The 18,048-nt window shown below is 52.2% G+C and overlaps 1 protein-coding gene across 1 annotated transcript in view; it reads right to left on the bottom strand.

The window, feature by feature from the left end:
* LOC142311409 (protein phosphatase 1 regulatory inhibitor subunit 16B-like) overlaps positions 1-1,071 on the bottom strand; it is a 106,348-nt gene extending 105,277 nt beyond the window's left edge. The window contains exon 1 of the mRNA XM_075349802.1: positions 905-1,071. The gene's annotated coding sequence lies outside the window, so the exon portion shown is untranslated. The remainder of the gene's footprint in view (positions 1-904) is intronic.
* Positions 1,072-18,048: the final 16,977 nt, after the last annotated feature.

Genomic DNA, 18,048 nt, shown 5'->3' with positions numbered 1-18,048 from the left:
CTTAAACTATATCCTAAGCATTTATGTATATATATAGAAACAAATCATTTAAATGCAAAGTCTACATTTTATGAGAATAGTACGTGAAAGTTGCATTAGACCGATGGGCACCTGTGTGCTGTTATGCACCTGCTGAACAGCTGCGTCCTGGGATTTTGTCAAACGCCACAACTGAAAATAGGTCGGAATATGGGAATAAATCGCAGATGGGGTTCACGAAACCAAGGGTCAATGACACTTAAATTATTGACGTAGAAAATACACCCAAATGCAGGAGAACCCTATGTATCTCCTTCCTTTCGGATTGATTCTGACTATTCGTAAGGACAGCAAGTACACATTGAGCCTACCATAGTAGTCACAAAGCTTCAATCTGAGCCCATTCTTTATATAGAGGTCTTAAATAGCTAATACGTACATGGGCAATCAATAGATCACATCTCCAGACCCTCTCTGGTGCCAAATTAACCCTACAGAGATTGGGATTTGCACTGTAAATGCAGCAACTGTCAAACAGTAAAGATATATACTTACCTGAAACCCTAAATATATATATCTAGTCATTCTAGATGACCGCCGCACGTGTTCACTCACACGATATGTAGACCGATATAAGAATGTACAGGTATCATGTGTCCGAGGATAAAGCACCTGCAGCGAAGTGATGGGAGCTTTGTATTCCTATACAATAATACATACTAATTTTCAATCTTTTACTGTAATAATATATGACATACTGTTTCCTTTTTGTGCATTATATATAAAAGCCTTATGTAAAAATACAATACCGTCATGGTACAACTAGTATACATAGTATAGCACACATACATTTAGGCGATGCAGATAAAATATACATAGACACTGGTACAGATCATCTCCACATACCATTCATATCCATACATACCTATATAATAAGCAGCCTTGGAGCAGCACTCAATGCTCTGGGAAGCATGAAGCACAGCACTTGGGGACCAATGCAAATAGGGCTTGAGATCCAAGTGACAGCATAGAGGGACTAATGCAGACAGCACCGAGCTGTACAGACAGTGCTAGGAGCTCTGCAGGGTAGAGAGGAGGCGTCTGCTGCAGCCTCACTACCCAGAGAGGAGGAGGGGGAGAGTGCAGACTTCTCATTATACAGCTCCACCTCCAGCACAGCCCAGTGCTGCTCCATCTATACAGTACACCACCGCCTGCACTGCCTCCATGCCTGCTGCACGCTGCATAGGCTTCATTACAATTATTCCTGTCATTGGCCTTATTTACTTCTCTCAATATGGAATAATGTTATATCCATTATAGCCGGTCTGGGTCAGGTTCTTTATTGTTCTGGTGGGTTCCCTATAAAACCATATATATTACTCAGGCCTTATGTTCCATGGTATCCTTTGTGTTATGCTGTGTAGTGATTTCGGTAGGCTTCCCTGAACCGATATACAGTTCGCAGACACCAGTACCACATAGCGGGCTAAATAACATCATATTGGATGGGTCGCCATAACAGAGCTAAAAACTGGCCAAATTAAACTTCCAGACATCTCTCTGGAAAAAATGTCTCCATTTCCTCCATTCTGTCAGTCTATGAAAATCAGGCTGCATTCGGATGTTAGGCTGATTACACATTGCGTTTTTACCTACGTTCAGTGGTCCTGTTGGAACACCCTCGCAAAGCGGATTTTGTACGCATGCGCCGACTGGACCATTGACTATAATGGAGCAGACAGTGTCAGCGTGTGCTCTGTCTTGCACCATTTTTGGTAGTATACGCTTTCTGCAGGTGGACATCCAGCAGGGCCGGACTGGGACTCAAATTCAGCCCTGGCATTTGGGGGTGCACAGGCCCACTTGTCGCGTGGTGAATGTGTAATATCTTTGTGCACTTGTAGGTTGTGTAACACGACCATATAACATGCAGTACCAGCTGCACCCATTATTAAGGTGGTGTCACACACAGCGACGACGACAACGACGTCGCTGCTACGTCACCATTTTCTGTGACGTTGCAGCGACGTCCCGTCGCTGTCGCTGTGTGTGACATCCAGCAACGAGCTGGCCCCTGCTGTGAGGTCGTTGCTCGTTGCTGAATGTCCTGCTTTATTTTTTTCGTCGTCGCTCTCCCGCTGTGAAGCGCACATCGCTGTGTGTGACAGCGAGAGAGCGACGAAAGAGAAGGGAGCAGGAGCCGGCGTCTGGCAGCTGTGGAAAGCTGTAACCACTGTAAACATCGGGTAACCAATGGAAGACCTTTCCCTGGTTACCCGATATTTACCTTCGTTACCAGCCTCCGCCGCTCTTGCTGCTAGTGCCGGCTCCTGCTCTGTGCACATGTGGCTGCAGTACGCATCGGGTAATTAACCTGATGTGTACTGTAGCTAGGAGAGCAGGGAGCCAGCGCTAAGCAGTGTGCGCGGCTCCCTGCTCTCTGCACTGTGACATGTGGCTGCAGTACACATTGGGTAATTAACCCTATGTGTACTGTAGCTAGGAGAGCAAGGAGCCAGCGCTAAGCAGTGTGCGCGGCTCCCTGCTCTCTGCACTGTGACATGTGGCTGCAGTACACATCGGGTAATTAACCCTATGTGTACTGTAGCTAGGAGAGCAAGGAGCCAGCGCTAAGCAGTGTGCGCGGCTCCCTGCTCTCTGCACTGTGACATGTGGCTGCAGTACACATCGGGTAATTAACCCTATGTGTACTGTAGCTAGGAGAGCAAGGAGCCAGCGCTAAGCAGTGTGCGCGGCTCCCTGCTCTCTGCACTGTGACATGTGGCTGCAGTACACATCGGGTAATTAACCCTATGTGTACTGTAGCTAGGAGAGCAAGGAGCCAGCGCTAAGCAGTGTGCGCGGCTCCCTGCTCTCTGCACATGTAGCGACGTTATGATCGCTGCTGCGTCGCTGTGTTTGACAGCTAAGCAGCGATCATAACAGCGACTTACAAGGTCGCTGTTACGTTACAGAAAATGGTGACGTAACAGCGATGTCGTTGTCGCTGTCGCTATGTGTGAACCCAGCTTTAGGGTAAGACCGCACTTTGCGTTTCCACCTGCGTTTCAGCTGCTTTTTAGGTCCGTTTTGAACTGCACTGTTTTCATGCCAAAAGGCATGCGTTTTGCTTTTCCATAATAGTCTACGGAAAATGGGGACTTCTTGTCCGCACTTTGCGTTTTAAAACGCTGCGTTTAATTTGCATAATTTGTGGCAAAACCATGCGTTCAAAGAAGCAGCACGTCAATTGTTTTTGCCATATCTGCAGCGTTTTGCTAACATTGAAGTCAATGAGAAGTAACAAAAAGCAACAAACATCAAATTTCCTGCGTTTTACCTGCTTTTTAGGTGCAGAAACACTGCGTTTTTTACTTCAAAAGTGCATGTGTGGCGCCCCTGACCTGGTCAGGCACCACTGAGTACTGCACCCATGCTGGGGACAGTACAATACAGGTAATCCAGAAGGCTGACAGGGGTGTGGAACACAGGCGCATAGTGATCAGGTCTCACACATGTACCCATGAGAGGACCCCTGGGGATCCCAGGAGGGGGCAAGCCTTCACCTTCACTGGAATAGTGGAGGGGGTAGAGCCTCCATCTCCTCTCAAGGGGTGTGGTAAGAGAGTCTGGTTGCTAGGTGGCGTAGGCAAGAACAGGAGAGGAGGGGCAGTGAGTCAGTTAGAGCAGAGAACTCCATAGGGCTCAGTGAGGAGCAGACCTGTGGGGCTGTTGCTGTCTAACAGCGCCCGCGCAGTGGCTACAGACGGGGGAGAACGGTCAACTAGGAGTGCTGCCTGAAAGCCAGCTTCAGCTAGCGAGTGCAACGGAGTGGGAAGTAAGGAGACTGCTAGAGAGCACCAGGCCCAACCGGGCGGTAGATCCCGAAGCGGGGATAGATTCAGCTTTCTTCTGCTAAACCTGCCGGTGTGGGGCTCTTAAAGCCCACACCACAACACTACAAAAGCCGCAGCCACGTAACCGCAAGTTAGGGCCCATAGGTCATAGGAGGCAAGAGGCTGGAGTGGCCTGGTCCGGGGAACAAGCACACGGCGAAACAAGAAGGGGAGAGAGGCTTGGAGCATCTTCCCTGGGTGACCCCCATAGGGACTCAAAGTCGGGGTTACCCCAAACCACCAAGGGCTAAGGAAGGCGAGTCAGTAGTCACCCTCATAAAGTCAGCCTGAAGGATACCTGGTTCCCACCTGGTTCATCTCAGCTACGCCCGGGCTACTCACCCTGCCATCAAATGTGAGTAAAGCCCTTGAAAGACATTCCTGCTTGTGTGGTCATTCTGCGACTTGTGGTACTACAAATCTACACCGGGCCCTGGGGCTTGCCTCACTCTCAGGAGGCTACTACATCCGACTGCACCCACCATCAGCCCCAGGCGTCCCCTAACCTGCAGTGGCGGTCCCCACTGACCGCAATACTGAGAGTGGCGTCACGATCAAACAAGAAGATTTCCTACCGGTGACGGAGATCCAGCAACGTGGAGTCCCTGAAGGTAATGCACCGACACAGACACAACACCGGCGGGGCTTCACATCTGGCGTCACGAACAGGATAAGGACTAGACCTGTTCAGACAGGTGACCATGTGCCTGGGCGGTCCGCTTGAAAAATTGGAAGCGCCGCCATATTGCCACCATGAAAAGCGCGCTGAAAAACAACAGCAGCCCGCGCTGGAAGAAGTTACCGCCCACGAAGAGGTGTGGCTACCCAGAGATCCCCTGCAGAGTTCTGACCTTGCCAGCTATGAGAGTGGAAGCGTCGAGAAACGGCGGAACAGAAAGGGAGCCACAAGCCTGCTGCTGGGAGTGGAGCTGCTGAAAGAGGCAGAGCAGAAACTGGACAGCTTGTTACAGGAGGCAGCGAAGAGTCCACTGCTGGGAGATCGTGCAGAAGACGGCGCAGAAGAAATGGCGTCTGACCGCAGGAACCCAGAACCAGGCTCCGCTGCCTGGTGGTATCGGGAGCTGGCCCAGTTCTGTGACCGACTGGAGACCCGGGTCATAGAGCAGATCAGAGAAGAACGCACGGAGCTCCTGGAGATGGCTGCGGCGGTACGGACCTACGAGGAGGGAGCCGCGCGACGCATGTCAGACCGAGCGGCGACGACGCAGACCCCGATGCTGCTACCGGTGGGTGAGTCCAGAGATGCCCCGGCCAGCGCAAGTGCCCCGACCCCTGCTGCCACGCCCGCGGTCCCAGAAGAGGCGCCCGGCGCGGCGATGCTGGACCAGGCCGCAGCCACGCTAGAAGCGGCCCGCCAAATCCAGGCTGCTGCAGCCATGCCCCGCCTGTCCCGCAGGGCTCCGACCACCACGGCAGTGCTCATCCGTGCTGCAGGTGTGACGCTGACCCAGGCTGCCACCCTGCTGAACCCGGTCCGCCAAGACCCCAACGCAGCAGCGACGCTCGTCCGCGCCGCAAGTGATATGCCGAACCAGGCCGCAGCCCCGCCGGGTGCGGCCCGCCAAGCTACGGTCACTGCAGCGACGCCCGGCTCAGCCTGCACGGACCCCATCGAGGCTGCGACGCTAAGTGAGACCGCGGCTGCAATGCCCAGTCCGGCCCGCCAAGAACCGGCCGCAGTGGTGATGCCCACTGAAACGCAAGCTGCAACCGCGATGCTAGACCAGGCCGCTGCCATACAGGGCGCGGCCCGCCAAGACCAGGCCGCCGCCATACAGGGCGCGGCCCGCCAAGACCAGGCCGCCGCCATACAGGGCGCGGCCCGCCAAGACCAGGCCGCCGCCATACAGGGCGCGGCCCGCCAAGAAAAGACTACCTCAGCATTTACCCCGGCCTGTAAGGCCAGAGCAGACACCGCTCCCCGGTCCACAGAGGTTCCTGATAGGCAGCCCACGGTGGGTGAAGACCCTGCATATTGGCAGATGAGGGCTGACCTGGAGGCCAAATTTCCACAATGGTTGGTGAGCCAGTACATACCCCCTCCGCATACCCCAAAGAGTCTCCTGCTAACTCCTGCAGCAGCTACACCAAGGAGTCCCTCACCTGGGCCGGCTGAAGAGCATCCATCCCCGGCACTGCCACAGCTGGAGTGCCAAGAAGAACTAAGGGGGAGAGGAGGCCAGGAAGCTGAGGAGCTGACTCCGACGCCAACCGCAGCAGACCCCTACCCAGAGCCGGAGATGCTGCCATACTCCCGCTGGGATGAGGAAGACCTGACACCGTCTGTTGACGAAGATCAGCCCCAAGACCTCACCTGGGAGTTTGTGAGCTGCCCTCTACAGAACCCAGCCCGCAAGACACGGCGCCACAGAACACAGTGTGCTCCAGCCCCACAGTCTCCAGAGCAGAAGGAAGTCACCGCCAGAGACCTACAGGAGAAACGGTCCCTGAGAAGGGCCAAAAGCCAGGCTAGAGGACCCCTGTGTTATGGCGTAGTGGAAGACTTTAATCTGAGAAGTGGCTATGGATTTATTGTAGCACCTGGCATCAAAAAGGGAATATTTGTTAACAGGAGAGATGTCAGCGCACACCTGCCTAGAGGACACCCTGGCAGAAATCTGAAAATGGGAGATTCGGTACAGTTTACCATGCACCAAGGTGAAAGGGGATTGTACGCACTTGATGTAGCCTTACGTACCAGCAAACCCTACAGCCATCCCATGCCACAAGAAAGACAAGAAAGACAAGAAAGACAAGAAAGACAAGAAAGACAAGACAGAGATAAAGAAACAGATACAGAAAAGGAATCAGATGCAGACCAAGAAAGGAAAGACACAGAACCTATAGATGAGGCAACCACAGATGAAGACAGAGACAAAGAGCAGGAAAGTCACAGGTGCCAGTGCCCAACGTGCCCTCGCCCTAGTGAAAAAGAGGAGTAAAGTAAAGGAAAGTAAGAAGTTACTGTTTTGACCAGTTTTGACAAGTTTTGTTTGCAACGTTTAAGAAATGCGCCCACAAAAACTATTGTGAGAAAACCATAAACCTTAAGGCTATGAACTTGCTATAGCCACAAACTCTCGCAGTGTAAATAGTTACACCAGTGGCACCACCACCAGGGCCAGCCTGTTTAGGGGCTTGGCTCGTCTGCAACCAGGGGGGCCCGTCCGTAGAAAAGGGCCTTGGCTCACCTGCGACCAGAGAGCACGCCTGTTTATGGGGCCTTGGCTCACCACCACAAAGAGGGTACCTGGTCAGCACCAACTGTGGAGGCCGCCTCTGAATCCTGCCAGAAGAGGCTGACGGCGCGGATCCACCAGGCCAGGTATACCCTGAAACCACCAGCCCATGAAAGCCGCCTCTACATCCTGCCAGAAGTGGCTGAAGTCGCGGCCAACGGGAGAGGAAGATTGGAGGAAAGGTCTGGGGAAGTAGATGGCCCAGATCTGGTTACCAAAAGGACCGGTGACCTGCCTCCTGAGAGGGTTTTGGGTGGGTTAACGGACTTGTGGGTGGAGGGTGGTGATGTCTGATACCTGGTGCTTTTAAAAATGTTTTACATGTTTTAATGTTTTATGCATTTTAAAATGTTGTCTTGCAGCCCGAGGACGTGCTGGTGATAACTAAGGGGGAATGTGGCGCCCCTGACCTGGTCAGGCACCACTGAGTACTGCACCCATGCTGGGGACAGTACAATACAGGTAATCCAGAAGGCTGACAGGGGTGTGGAACACAGGCGCATAGTGATCAGGTCTCACACATGTACCCATGAGAGGACCCCTGGGGATCCCAGGAGGGGGCAAGCCTTCACCTTCACTGGAATAGTGGAGGGGGTAGAGCCTCCATCTCCTCTCAAGGGGTGTGGTAAGAGAGTCTGGTTGCTAGGTGGCGTAGGCAAGAACAGGAGAGGAGGGGCAGTGAGTCAGTTAGAGCAGAGAACTCCATAGGGCTCAGTGAGGAGCAGACCTGTGGGGCTGTTGCTGTCTAACAGCGCCCGCGCAGTGGCTACAGACGGGGGAGAACGGTCAACTAGGAGTGCTGCCTGAAAGCCAGCTTCAGCTAGCGAGTGCAACGGAGTGGGAAGTAAGGAGACTGCTAGAGAGCACCAGGCCCAACCGGGCGGTAGATCCCGAAGCGGGGATAGATTCAGCTTTCTTCTGCTAAACCTGCCGGTGTGGGGCTCTTAAAGCCCACACCACAACACTACAAAAGCCGCAGCCACGTAACCGCAAGTTAGGGCCCATAGGTCATAGGAGGCAAGAGGCTGGAGTGGCCTGGTCCGGGGAACAAGCACACGGCGAAACAAGAAGGGGAGAGAGGCTTGGAGCATCTTCCCTGGGTGACCCCCATAGGGACTCAAAGTCGGGGTTACCCCAAACCACCAAGGGCTAAGGAAGGCGAGTCAGTAGTCACCCTCATAAAGTCAGCCTGAAGGATACCTGGTTCCCACCTGGTTCATCTCAGCTACGCCCGGGCTACTCACCCTGCCATCAAATGTGAGTAAAGCCCTTGAAAGACATTCCTGCTTGTGTGGTCATTCTGCGACTTGTGGTACTACAAATCTACACCGGGCCCTGGGGCTTGCCTCACTCTCAGGAGGCTACTACATCCGACTGCACCCACCATCAGCCCCAGGCGTCCCCTAACCTGCAGTGGCGGTCCCCACTGACCGCAATACTGAGAGTGGCGTCACGATCAAACAAGAAGATTTCCTACCGGTGACGGAGATCCAGCAACGTGGAGTCCCTGAAGGTAATGCACCGACACAGACACAACACCGGCGGGGCTTCACACATGCTTTTCTGACATTAAAATAATGGAATAATATGTCCCTTTACACACACACATAATCCGACAATTACATTAATGAAAATTATGATTTTATTGCTATTTTAGCAATAAATAATATAAAACCACTATAATTTCATGAAATATAACTATTTTCTTAAATAATTCAAAAATTATGTTTTGTTTTTTTTCTCTTTTTTCATTCTGTTTGACTATTTAATCTTTATTTAGCAGTGTCTTGATGTTCAAAACACATCTGTCAAAACGCAAGGGAAAAAGCATGTAAATAGCGCTGAAAACGCATCTAAAACGCAGTAAATACGCATGCGGTTTTAGCGCTAAATTTCTGAAAAAGGCAACTTTGGCTAAATCAATTAATTCCAAAACGTGCGTTTAGAAATGCAACTAGGCCGACGCAAAGTGCGGACATAGCCTTACAGCTCAGGCCTAGTTATTGCTCTTAGTAGCAGGACCTGGTGAAGCCGCTATTTTCCCTACAGAGCTGGGTCTCGAAGATAATGAAGAAGATGCACCGCTCTCCATATAATGCTGCGGTCATGTAGCTGATGGGCATGATTACAAAATCACATCCCTGAACTAATATTGATGACCTATTCTACAGAGAGGTGATCAGGGAAGCTGTCGTTTTCACTGGTGATAATTTGTGATAATTTTGGCACCATCGAAACTACTATGAAAAATCCTGCAATGACCATTTGCATCTCCTCGCTGTGCACAGGCTCAGGATTTTGAGCATCTTTTACCCACTTAAGGTTTCTAAAACCACCAAGTGATTAAAATAAGTGGGCGCTCCATTCTTCTGGTGTTTTACACTCGGAAAACGTTCTGTGTTTTACAATGCAGATCAATGGGAATGCTCGGAAGATGCCGGAATCTACAGTTCCCAGCTTGTCCCTAACAATGGTAAGGAGATGCTGGGAGTTCTTATCAGACTGCGGACCATACAGGAACCACAATACTGATAAGGCCTCTTTCACACGTACGTGCGTCCGGAACGTGTTTGGCAGTTTTCTCACGTACCGGAGACACGTACACACGTAGACCTATGGATTCCTATGGTTTTGGACACACGTAAGTATTTTCGCACGGAACGTGTGTCCGTTCCATAATTACGTGTGTCTGTGTGTTTCTCACGCCGACATGTCCGTTTTCTCTCCGGCATCACGGGTGTCACACAGAACGCAAATGTGTCACACGTAATGCTAACGGACCACACGGATGTGTTCCGTGTGACACACACCGGAGAGAAGACGTGTCTGTAAGAAAAAAACAAAACTTTACTCACCTTCTCCTGCCCTGCAGTCTCTGCCGCTGCTGTCACTTGCTGCTGACCGCCGCTCATTATGCTCATTGAATATTCACTTCACTGCGGCCGGAAGCAGCAGCGGGGAGTTAGCAGGACCGGAGACCGAAGATCAGCACCACGGACAGCAACAGCAGGGACAGGTGAGCAGAAAGTTCCCGTTCTCCGTGTGTTATCACGGAGAACACACGTGTGCCATACACACGGCACACGGAGGGCAAAACGCACCTCTGACACGTCCGTGAAAAACGTGCATGTTTTTCAGGGACGTGGGAAAGAGGTCTAAGACACAGGCAATATCACAAATAATCATTTACATCCAGGTACTTTTATTGGTGACATCTTCTGAGTCGTTCCCATCCTTTTTGTCTCCACACAGTACAGACGCCATGATCAGGTTTCGTGCCCACTGCTCGTCTGTGAAGACCTCCCTCTTTATTCTTCACCAGCACTTCCCCACACAGCACCTTTAATAATACAAGTATTATACTGCCCCATAAATATAAATATCTCCCATGCTGCGCTCCTGAATAAATAATTGATGTGCTTCCTTCACAAAATATCCCCCCCACACTGCCCTTATCCAAAATACCTCCCACACTGCCTCTCTCCTTATACCCCCACGCTGCCTCTTTCCATCACATCCCCACACACAGCTTCTCCACACTGCTCTCTTTATAATATACCCCCATATTGCCCCATTATTATTATTTATTTATATATTCCCCCCAAACTGCTCTTTTGTAATCCCCCCCCAAACAATACAATGCACCCTCCATTATCCCTACCCCCCCACACACAATACAATGCACCCCCTTTACCCCTACACACACACACACACACACACACAATAGAATGTGCCCTCCATTACCCCTCCCCCCACACACACAAAATACAATGCACCCTCCACTACCCCTCCACCCACACACACACACACACACACACACACAATACAATGCACCCCCCCATCACCCCTTACACACACACAATGCAATGCACCCCCATTAACCCCTCCCCACACACACACACAATACAATGCACTCTCTATTACCCCCTCCCCAGACATAATACAATGCACCCCCCATCATCCCCTACACACACAAATTACACTACCTCATCACTACACACTCCTGCCTCCCCCCCTCCCTCGGAATACAGTAGTCCCCCTCTGCCTGTCACAAAGCTGTGTTCCTCCACAAATGTTCCCGTTATGCGTCCTCAGCCCCTCCCCACTCCTCTCCATTAATTAAACTTGTCTCATCGGCTCCTCCATGGAGCACTTACCGCTGCCTGATGCATCCAGTGTGGTGCCCGCAGCACTGTGATGACGTCAGCAAGGTGCTGATCTCATCACGTTGCTGCATGTCGGGGGCGGGGACCAGTCCTGGCGCACTGTTCAAATGTATTTACGTCTGAAAGACGCCGCGCTCCTCAGCAGTGTGTGCATGCCGGGCACACTATCACACAGCAGAGCCGGCGCCGCGCACGCCACCTGGTCCTGCTGCAGCTAGTGTGCCCAGCATTCACACACTGCTGAGGAGCGCGGCAGTGACTGTAGATACAGCGGGCCACTACAGGCTCCGGCCCACTACAGGGACCGGCCCATCTGGCATTTGTCAGAATTGCCCTATGGTCAGTCCGGGCCTGACACCCAGACATAGCAGACTGCGTATACGCCCGAAGATGGTGCAAGACAGAGAACACGCTGACTCCGTCTGCTCCATTATAGTTAATGGCCCCATCGGCGCATGCGTGCAAAATCTTTTGCGGGGGTGTTCTGTTGGAAGCTCCGACGGGACAACTGAATGTAGGTAAAAACGTAATGTGAAGGTGGCCTTATCAGAGTGTACTTTGATGTTTTCCATGGACTAATTGACTTGCGTGTGATCGAATAAGATCCAAATTATCAGACTTGTGCATAGCCCCATAGCATAACATTGGTGTGAGTGAAATCTGATGTTTTGGCGGGTTGCACTTAGACCAAAAATATGGCCACGTGCACGAGTCTTTACACAAACTCTTTAAACTTAATTTTAATTTGCCCTATTAGTCAATGTTGTGTTAATTTTGGGGAGTCCTCTGCTGCTTATTGCTTAGCCAGGATGGAAAGCGGCTGGGAAAAGGGGAAAAGCATATCAATCTGGTGGACCTTTCCTGCTTTACACAGACAACTAATTGATTTACATGGCAGCATGTAAAACTTCACTTCTGTGACACCCTGGCCTATAAGGTCGTCACACGGTATTGTACAATCTGCCCTTCTGTGCAATATCCACCTCCTCCTTGGTTACGGCTCCCTAACTGATGATGCTGCCAAAACCATCTAATCAAAATCCTAGGAACACTCTGCACCACACCCACCAGACACACCAGTGGACGGCCTGAGTGGAATAGGGTCGCCCACTTGGGTGGTTGGTAGGGGGAGGTCAGGAGTGTCAGGAGTAGGCCAGTGAAGTGTTGGAGGTGAAGGAGAGAGGTTGTCAGGAGCTGGGCTCCTTGGAAGTAACTAGGTGGCAGACAGTGGTCTGGGCCAAGTGGGAGCTGGACCGCAGGGGATCGTGACAAGGGGCACGGAACTGTCGAGGAGGACAGCCGGCGGCCTTGTACCATCACCGGGCTGGGACCAGGGCACGACGGGGTACGTGGACCGTAGGACAGGGAGTAGCTTCAGGCAACCTGACAATTCACCAGATGAGAACGGAGCCTTCAAGATCTGCTCTCCACCCGCTCCAAAATCGGGGTACTAGCACAACGAGGGGGATAGGACTTTCCAATAAAGCGGTCCAGAAAATCCCAAGCGTGAACCCTGAGAGCAAGATCCCTCAGTTAGCCACACTGGGGAGCGGGACCCGACTAGTTCTACACTACCGGGACCAACTAAGAAGTAGACAGAGTGCCAGGGAAAAGGTCACAGATCATCAGGCAACACCCAAACGAGCTCCCTTCGGCGGCAGCGGTGACCAGAACTTTGGTTTACCAAGTTGTCGGTGTCAGATTTATGGACTGTGTGAGTACTCAATTGACCCTCTTGTCCACAACGACACTCCCTACTCCCATCACCGAGTCCCGGGGCATCCCCCCTACCCGTGGAGGGTCGCGACATCTGGCTGCCCCCGTCATCACCCCGGGTACTCCCCAACGGCAGCGGTGGTACTCCAACCTTACCACACACCACAGGTGGCGTCACGAACTTTAAACACACCATCCCCTTTAAATACTCTCTTCATTTGAGTGGCTGCACGACCCCTGGGTCCGGATGCCCCCCTTGAGCCACCACGGATCCGAATCCGAGCAGCCTGGTTGCTGACGTGGGCGGCGGCACACTTCTACTGTGGTGGCACTGTGTAAATTTTGTAAGGAGGACACTAGCTTAAGAAGACTAACTAAAACAAACTTTGCACTATCCACTCTTTATGGCAAATTCTAGAGAGGAAACCCCAGCCTTCACCCTTCAGCCACTGTACAGGGATCTGGACTTCCACGGAGTCCCCTGAGTTGCTTCCACAGAGGTATGAGTAAGCGCCGGGTCAGTAACTGGAGTAACAGAGCAAGGGTAAAATGAGAAATCGAAAGGGTACTTTACACGCTGCAACATCGCTAACAATTTATCGTTGGGGTCACGGTGTTTGTGCTGCACATCCAGCGTTGTTAGCGACATGGCAGTGTGTGACATGTACGAGCGACCTTCAACGATTGCAAAAGTGGTAAATATTGTTGGTTTTGGAGAGGTCGTCCAAACACCAAATATCATTGTCTGGTCAGTAGCGATGTTGTTCCTCGTTCCTGCGGCATCACACATCGCTATGTGTGACACCGCAGGAGCGATGAACATCTCTTTACCTGCGTCCACCGGCAATGCAGAAGGAAGGAGGTGGGTGGCATGTTCCGGACGCTCATCTCCGCCCCTCCTCTGCTATTGGACGGCTGCCGTGTGACATCACTGTGAAGCCGCACGAACCGCCCCCTTAGAAAGGAGGTGGTTCGCCGGCAACAGCGACGTCGCAGGGAAGGAAAGTCCGTGTGATGGGTGTTAGCGCTCTTGTGCGCCACGGGCAGCGATTTGCCCGTGACGCACAACTGACGGAGGCGGGTACGCTCGCTAGCGATATCTGTACCGATATCGCAGCGTGTAAAGTACCCTTAAAGCAAAAGTCTCAGGGATAGCCAGGTCATACCAAGTAATCAGCCAGAACGTAGTCAAACAGGCCTAGGTCAGGGTAAAGGGGAATAACAATCAGATGAAGTCACAACTGTATCAGCAATCTCAATATAAACACGAGAGTCGAGGGAGTTTCCAGGCAGAATATCTGTCAACTTAAGCAGAATGCTAGTGTCACGCATGCAGGTGTGGACTCACTGCGCCACGGAGACAGATTTACCTCAGAGGGGCGTGGCTAAATGCCTTCCAGGTAGTCACCATAGCCTCTGATGATGAAGTTGCACTTGACTGGCTATAGATACCAGGTACCACTCTGGGGCAGTCCCCAGTACTGCAGCTGCTGAATCCTGGGGTCAGGAATGCGGGTTCGGACTCTGGGTAGCAGACAGGGTATGTTCAGGATAACTTATAGTAGGACTCCTATACAGGATCAGACTGGATGGCTAGTACTGACTGGATGGCTGGAACTGGCAGGACGGCTGGTATTGACTGGAGAGCTGGTACAAACTAGATGGCTGGTACTGGAAGAACAGCTGGTACAGACTTGATGATTAGAACAGGACCTCAGGTGCGGGTACAACGGACCAGTTCTGGCACTGGAGCACTGGTTTGGAAACACTGGCAGGTACTGGAACACAGGTTCGGGTACGCAAGACTAGCTCAGGATGACAGGGACGGGACCTGACAACTAGCAAACATGCAGACAAACTGAATATACACGTGTAGCGCCCTGGACTAGCCAGGTCGTCACAGATAACACACAAACACCCCCACCCCCATTAGACAGGGACACCAGCCAAACCAAAAACCCTTGTTGCTTCCCTCCAGTGTCTGATGTCCACACCAGGTGGGCCGGAACCAAGCAGTTGGCCCCACCCACCGAGGAGTTCACAGGCCTGGAGGCAGGAAAAAGTTTAGTTTAGTCCAGGAGGTGGAAGTGAGAGGAGTAAACACTTGGGTGTCTGGGTTTGTGGCCCAGGCACTGGCAGCAAGGTTGGCAGATGGTGGTGGCTGTCTGCAGGAGTGGTGAAGCAACACGGAACCGTAGGACCGGGGTCGAGCGTTGGTCCGCCGGTACCGACCGGGGAGCAAAGTGAAGCCAGCACACACAGGCAGGGCCATCGGACCCCGACCAGGCTTGGAGCCGCCCACAATAGTCAAATCTGAATGTGACCGGAACCCCAGGGGTTTCCTAACAACCAAAGACCCGATAGAAGGCAACCGCCCACACCGTGAGGGTAAACAGCTACCGCCTAAGGCTAGAGACCCAAGGGCCAGCGCCTGCAGGCAAACAGGCTCCTCCGGCAACCATACACCGGGGAGCGGACTACCGTTGGGGATCCATAGTAGTCAAACGAGAACATCAAGGTGCAGGGAAAGACAGCCGCCATCACCTGTCCGGGGAGAGAGACACTGCAGCCGGCTGCGGGACCCGTCCATCCAGCCGTTTGGTTTACCGAGGACTTGTGCATCTCTTACTGAGTGAGTACACCCGTGCCATCCGGCACCGTGCCGCGCTGTCCCTGCAACCCTGCACCTCACCAACCCAGCCTCCCCGTCACATCATCGGGCCCCGGGACCACCGACCCCTACCCACGGAGGGGGAAAACAACATCCCAGCTGCTCCCTACCATCGCTCCCGGGATCCCCGTCACCCGCAGCGGTGGTGCCCATCTTCACCACGACCCGTGGGTGGCGTCACGGACTAAATCCCCCAAACCAACCACCCCTTTCACTCACGGGCGAGGAGTGCCGCTCGGGTCCTCGGATCTGGCCCACCGCTCGAGCCACCGAGCAGCAGCAGCCGCACCAGCGCCGGACTCGAGCGTTAGCGAGCGAGCAGCAGCGGCGTCCTCCCCGCCCACCACACACGTTACTCAGGCACCTCCCTAATGTGAAGGATGCATTAAGTATCCAGTGCCTCTCAGCCATAGGCTGAAGGCACTTGAGGAATAATTGCAGTGCCCTGTTAAGAGGAGGGGAGTGCATGTGCATATGCCCTAAGCATGCTCCCAGAACCCAGAAGACCTGCATGGGGTGCACAGTCCCTGGGAGCAGGAAGCTGTGGCAGGAGGAGAGGACACAGAGTGGCCAAAGGAAGGTGAGCATGTCGGCGTTCCTGCTGGGAGGATGGTGAGGAAGTATGCAGGGACGCCATATCACGTTAGGTATGGGAGAGTACCAAGTGAACGGTGAAAGGGAAGGGAAGAGAAACCCTGCATCTAGGGAGGAAGGAGATGGTGACCCCTTATTAAACCGACTGTTGGCTCCTGGGGTCTCTCACCACCCTTGATAGGTTCTGCACCTATGAGCCGAGCCGGCTACCTAACCCTAGGATGACCATAGAGCTGGGCTCTAGATAGGGAATGGGTGGGATGAGCTCTTCCTCAACCTCACTAAACAGTAAACATGACGCAGAGAATACACACATGGGGAAAGTACATAAACAACTTATCTCCAGATGCCTCAGGAACAAGTTCAGCAAAAAGCAGCAACAATTCTACAGATGAATGCAAGCCACCTGCTTGCATCCAGAGCTTGTGAAGGAACTGAATATTACCAGCACAAGTCCAGGGAAATGAGAGTATTTAAACCCAAGGGGAAATACAGATCATTAGCATTAGCAGCTGAAGGGAAGAAGAGCTCCGCAGGGTCGTAAAAGGGAGAAGGATGAAAACCCAGCAGAGGAGATACTTAGTACACTGAATACTAACAGCAGGAATAATAGAAAGTCAGGGAGAATTTTGTACTGTGACCTTCGATTGCCAGACACCACATGACTATCTGTCACCCATTACACTCCAGTGACACAACAGTGTTACACTGCCCCCTCCCTCTCCAAGCCCTAAAGGAATCTCTTCACTAAAGAGGGGCATTAATATTCTTCCTTGGCTCCCACAATCTCTCCTCAGGAATAGAGATCAATGAACATGTGGACGTCTTGATAAAGTTTGGTTTGGGACCCGTACCTGAACACAGCGATGCTCACGTGAGTGGCTTGCATATGTTAAGCATCTGATCTCCGAACTCGAACTCTGGATTTTTTTTGTTAAAAGTGTGTGTTTGGTACAGACACCGAACAATGGACCTTGGGTTCACTCATCTCTACATCAGGACCAAAACCCTTCCAAACTATCAAGAATAAAGCGGGCTTTATACTCTACGATATCGTTAATGAATTATCGTCGGGGTCACGTTGTTTGTGACGCACATCCGGCTTCATTAACGATATCGCAGTGTGTGACACTTATGTGCGACCTAAAATTATCGCAAAAGCGGCAAAAATCGTTTGCTGCGGAGAGGTCGTCCTAAAACAAAAAATCGTTTTCTTCTAATTAGCGATGTTGTTCATTGTTCCTGCGGCAGCACACATCGCTGTGTGTGACACCGCAGGAGCGACGAACATCTCCTTACCTGTGTCCACCGGCAATGCGGAATGAAGGAGGTGGGCGGGATGTTTACGTCCTGCTCATCTCCGCCCCTCCGCTTCTATTGGACGGCTGCCGTGTGACGTTGCTGTGATGCTGCACGACCCGCCCCCTTAGAAAGGAGACAGATCGCCGGCCAGAGTGACGTCGCAGGAGAGGTAAGTCCGTGTGATGGGGGTAAGCAAGGTTGTGCGCGACGGGCAGCGATTTGCCCCTGTCACACCACCAACAGGGGTGGGTACGATCGCTTGCGATCTCGCTAGCGAGAGCTCAGCGTGTAAAGCCCGCTTAAGGCTTTCCCAACAACCTTTTTCATGGCCAAGATGTTCTTCACCTCAAAGATGTCGTTCAAGCTGAGAGGCGAATGCAAGGTTCTAGTTCCTTGAAGTAGAAACTCAGGATGACAGGCTTGAGGAGAGACACGTGGAAGATACATAAAGTACCTTGAGA

Source organism: Anomaloglossus baeobatrachus, chromosome 5, assembly GCF_048569485.1.
Source record: "Anomaloglossus baeobatrachus isolate aAnoBae1 chromosome 5, aAnoBae1.hap1, whole genome shotgun sequence".
Classification (NCBI taxonomy): Eukaryota; Metazoa; Chordata; class Amphibia; order Anura; family Aromobatidae; genus Anomaloglossus; species Anomaloglossus baeobatrachus.
The sequence above is the reverse complement of the archived record's forward strand: the minus strand, read 5'-3'. Positions and strand labels throughout refer to the sequence as shown.